Consider the following 5,805-nt stretch of genomic DNA (forward strand, 5'->3'; position numbering starts at 1 on the left):
TTGAAAGTCAGGATTACACAGAGAGAGGAGAGGCAGAGAGAGAGAGAGGTCTTCCATCCAATGGTTCACTCTCCAATTGGCCATAAGACCAGAGCTGCGCCAATCTGAAGCCAGGAGACAGGAGCTTCTTCCAGGTCTCCCACGTAGGTGCAGGGGCCCAAGGCCTTGGGCCATCTTCTACTGCTTTCCCAGGCCATAGCAGAGAGCTGGATTGGAAGTGGAGCAGCCGGATCTCGAACCAGTGGTCATATGGGATGCCAGCACTTCAGGCCAGGGCATTAATCCGCTGTGCCACAGCACCAACCCCCTTTATTAGCATTATTAACAGTAGGCATTAGGGGCTAGTGTTGCTGCTACTTGCAATGCCTGCATCTCACATGGGTGTTCATTTGATTCCTAGTTGCTCCGCTTCTTAGCCAGCTCCCTGTTAATGTGCCAGGGAAAGCAGCAGAATATGGTCTCAGTAACTGGGCTGCTGACACTCATGTGGGAGACTCAGATGGAGTTACAAGCCCCTAGCTTCAGCCTTGTCTGGTCCTGGTTGTGGCGGCCATTTGGGAGTGAAGCAGCAGATGGAAGATCTCTTTCTCTCCTTCTCTGTAACTCTGCCTGTCAAATAAATAAATAAATAAATATTTTTTTCTTAAAGAGTAGCCATTAATAAATAATGATTTTAAAAAGCAGGACATTTTCACAAATGAGAAAAATTCACACTTGTTATTTTGTAAAAAAGCAATATAGTTTAAAAGAAACTCTTGTTTGTAAAGGTATACAGTCAACTCTATTACTATCTAGAGAATAGAAATTTCTAAATATTATTTTATGATAGAAATTAATACAGTATAACAACTAGACAATGGTCTTGGTAAATGAAAGCTATATTAAATGTTCATTTATTAATGTAGTTGTTTCTGCAAGGCCTTCTTGGCCCAAAGATGATTTTCATTTTTATTTCCTGAATCCTTGCATAGTTAGTATTATATCTGACTAAAATGAAATGCCTGATACCGGAAAACAAATGCTAGAGAATAATGTCTTTAAGAGCTTGGCTTTCAATGTCATGGACCATTGTCTATATGTGCCACTTACTAGCTTTACTATATTAAACAAGTTACTTAAACATTTATATATAAAAATGGGAGATACTCTCAGTGTACCACACATGATCATTATAAAGAGTAGGATTACAAAACAAAAAATTTTGGGGCCGGCGCCATGGCTCACTTGGTTAATCCTCCACCTGCCACTCCGGCATCCCATATGAGCGCCAGGTTCTAGTCCCGGCTGCACCTCTTCCAGTCCAGCTCTCTGCTGTGGCCCAGGAAGGCAGTGGAGGATGGCCCAGGTGCTTGGGCCCCTGCACCCGCATGCAAAACCAGGAGGAGGCTCCTGGCTCCTGGCTCCTGGCTTCGGATCGGCGTAGCTCTGGCCATTTGGGGGTTGAACCAACGTAAGGAAGACCTTTCTCTCTCTCTCACTGTGTAACTCTATCTGTAAAAACAAAACAAAACAAAAAATATTATATGAAGGCTGAATTGAATGTTCCATAAATGATAGTTTAAAAAATAATATTACCAATGTGGTTGATATTTCTATGCTATGTGTTTATGGCACATTTCCTTCAAAGTAAATGAAGCAGACTACATACTTTTCACAGTTTTTAAATAAGCAACAATCTGTGTTTTTCTGAGGCAAGGAGTTTAATTTGAAAAAAAAAAAAAGAATCAGCCATTTATTTGAAAGGCAGAGTTACGGAGAGGGAGAGGGAGGGGAAGGGGGAGGGGGAGGGGGAGGGGAGGGAGAGGGAGAGGGAATCTTCCATCCGCTGGTTCACTCCCCAAATGGCCACAACAGCCAGAGCTGATTGATTCAAAGCCAGGAGTCTCCCATGTGGATGCACAGAACAAGCACTTGAGCCATCCTTCACTGCTTTCAAAGGCCATTAGCAGGGAGCTGGATTGGAAGAGGAGCAGCCAGTATTCAAACCAGTGCCCATATGGGGTGCCAGCTCCTCAGGTGGAGGTCTAACCTATTACACCACAGCACTGGCCCCAGGAGTTTTATTTTGAACCCAGCTTTTTTCCCCCCATTCCTTTCTACAAAGAAACAGCCTTATTGAGATCTTTGTTTGAAGGTAAAAATGTCCTACTAAAACCCCATTTTGAAATGTTCAGAAGTGACCTGTCCCTAATATTTTGAAATACTGCTATCTGTTGATGGAAAGAGACTACTATTTTATTCTTAGGACCCACTGCAGGTCTTTTCCTTAGCAGCAACATGAACAAAAATCACTATATAACTTCCTAGCATTTTGATAATATTTTATACTTATTTCTCAGAATTTCTTTTTTTAAACATTTTATTTATTTATTTATTTATTTGAGAGGTAGAGTTACATACAGAAAGACGGAGACACAGAGAAAAAGGTCTTTCATCCCTATCCCCTGGATCACTCCCTAAATGGCCACAACAGGCCAGAGCTGGGCCAACCCGAAGCCAGGAGCCAGGAGCTTCTTCTGGGTCCCCATACAGGTGCAGGGGCCCAAGTTCTTGGGCCATGTTCTACTGCTTTCCCAGGCCATAAGCAGAGAGCTGGATCAGAAGAGGAGCAGCAGGGATAAGAACCCTTGTCCGTATAGAATGCTGGCACTGCAAGCAAAGCTTAGCCTACTATGCCGCAGCACTGGCTCCCGGAATTTCTAATAAAAGTTTGGAAGCTGAGATTCCTAGTTTTGTTGGGCAACATTAAATAAAGCTTGTAGCCCCAGGCATTGCCTTCAAATTTCACTTACTTATCAACCCTTAATTTTGACACTGTGTAAAACAGTATTCACTTCAGTGAGCCAAGTTTTCAGACTTCATTTTAATTCTCACATTTTACTTGTAATTTTAGTTTGAATCCCATTACCTTCAGGTCATATAATGTATTATCCAATATGTTTCACTTAAGTGACCCAAAATTCAACATAAATTCCTGTTATCATCCATGAAGGTAAAATAAAAAGAAGTGCTGACTTAATAAGACCTACAAAAATTCATGCTACCAAAGATTAAGTAAAGTTTAATGGACAAACTTGGCTGTCTTCCTCTAAATTGGTTAAGATTGATCAAAGAAAAGCTGCATTTTACTTCAATTTAATTCCAGTTAGCCTTGTAATCACATTTTGGAGTCATAGTGCATAAATGAGCAGGGTATGTTGGCATAATATTAAAAACTTCTATTCAGTACAATTCATTTTTAAATATTAAATATGCTCTTATTTTGAATGAAAAAGCACATTTTCTGCTTGTATTTTCAAGATCATGTTTACATATATATATATATATATATATATATTTCAGTTGGGAAATAGGATGTGAACAGGGGAAAGCTCATATTTTGTAGTTTTTCAATACAGTTACACATGTACCATAATTATGTATTAAATGTGTCCTTAATGTTGGAATTTCTTAGACCTATTCTAAGACCTCTGGAATGTTTTATTTAACACCTTAATCTATTGCAGGTGAACCCATACTCTTGCTTCCTAGGTCTGCAGTGATCTGTAGGATATGGAAGAGGAATGGATTATACATCCTAGGAACTCACCATTCCTGTGTTTTGTCTGTACCCAGTAATGCTACCAATTCTGTTGAGATTTCACATACATGATTAGGCATTAAGGTTGCCTCCTTAATATATGGGGATGGAGGAAACAGCTATAGGATTAATGGAAAATGCACTTTTTCCTAAACAAAAATAGGTCAGGAGCCATGTTTTCAAGATTAAAACATTAAATCTAGATTTACCAAGACTTTTACTACTCATAAATATCCAGTACAGAAACTCAAAGAAATGATAAAATAAGCATTTTTATTTGTCTAAATAATGCTTATAGTTTATAAATCAGTGTCACATTCTTTATTTCCTCTGCTGTTCAACAATAAATTCTGCTAGCATAGGTATACAGAAAAAAAGTTACCTAGTTATATAGTTAGGTAAGAAAAATAAATAAAACACACCTAAATTGGCAAAGAAAAACTAAGGCTATGAAGACACCATCTTCTATATAGGAAATCCTAAGGAATCTACTAAAAATTATCAATATTATCAGCAATATTAATTGTGAATTAATATTAATTGTTAATTAATATTAATATTAATTGTGAAATTTATTGCTAGATGTTTGAGAAAAGTTGTGGTGAGATAAAGGAGAGGTGGGTGATTTTTTTTTTAAATGACTTTGGTGCAGGTATTTCGCCTAGAGGTTAATATACTTGTCAGGATGCCCACATCACACATTGGAGTGCATGGATTCTAATCCTGGCTTTGCTCCTGATTATAGCTTCTTGCTAATGTACACTCTTGGAAGCAACAAGTTATGGTGCAAGATTTGGGTTTGTGTCACTCCTATGGGTGACTGAGTTCCCAGTTTTTGGCTTCTACACCACCCATTGCAGTCACTTAGAGAACGAGCCAGTGAATGGGAGCTCTCTCTGTCTCTCTCTGCTTCTCAAATAAATAAATAATAAAGTCAAATGACTTTCTATTTTGTGATTGTGTGTCTGGATGTGTGATAAAAATATATGTGAAATATTATGTGACATGAAATATTATATGTTTGTATATTCATATATGCTGAAGGAAATGATGCACACACACACACACAATTTAGTGGAACACAACTTCCTGGGCTTTTAGTGCTGTGTGTACATTGGAATTCAAACTCCAAGAATTTGAAACAAAAACATTCTCCCAAATTGATGATTTCTGCTACTCTTTTCTGGCTTTTGAAGTCTCAGGGAAAAGGGAGAGATGATTAAAGAAAGAGGTAATCTTCACATGGAGATACGCATTAGGACTTTTAAAAAACACATTTTTGTTTGCTAATGACCTCTTATAAAATTAGATATCTGACCCCTCGAGGCTGATGGTTTTCTAGCCTAGAAAATGTCTATGTCAAAGGAAATCAATTTGGACTGACAAAATAAAGTGGGCTTAGGAAAGCCTTGCTTTGTCTCTGAGTCTCGGCACACAGCTGGCTGGCTCTGCACTATTTAGGCTTTGCTGCTGCTGAAGAAAGGCCACAGGCTGTTTGGAATTCTAAACCCTCAGATCTTAATTTCCAGGATCTGGCTGGAAACTGCAACCTTTTACTGTCTGCTAGGGGCTGTTTTGATCTCAATAAGAGCTGCACTGAACTGAAGCATAGGCTCAGTCAACAGAACCTGAATTCATGGACCTTTACAGATTCGGGATCCTCTTCTACAAGACCATAAACTATGACAAATTCATGATGATAGCTCATCTGTCTGGGTCACTTGCAGATGCCCAGTGGAAAGGGCTTGTTCTTTTGATGAGCCCATGTAAAAACAAGCTGTTCATTGGCTCTGTATTGTGGACACTGCAACTCTGACTTGTGACTCATAAAGCAGCTACAAGTTAGGGAAGAGCACATTACTGGCATGGTGACCCCTCTACCCACTCCTGGCTTATTGGATTCAAGAAACTGAAAATAAGAAAAAGTATTTAAACTGGCTAGGGTTATTTAGCTGGTATGTAGTGGAACCAGAACCTTCATCTAAGTCTATGTGCCCCCAGCACCTATGCTCTTAAGCGCAATGATGAATTGCTACTTCTGATTTAACAGCAATCAAAACAGCTAATTGTAAACAACAAGCCAAAAACAGGGTTTTTGGATTATCTAATATGCAAAGTAATAATCCTGTGGCTGTCAGTCCTGCCCAGGGAGCAGTGAAAAAGCCAGACTCATCAATTGCAGGAAGAAAAGTTCACTACAAAAATTGTTTTGGAAGATAACTTAT

The sequence above is a fragment of the Lepus europaeus genome, chromosome X (genome assembly GCF_033115175.1).
Source record: "Lepus europaeus isolate LE1 chromosome X, mLepTim1.pri, whole genome shotgun sequence".
NCBI classification, from domain to species: Eukaryota; Metazoa; Chordata; class Mammalia; order Lagomorpha; family Leporidae; genus Lepus; species Lepus europaeus.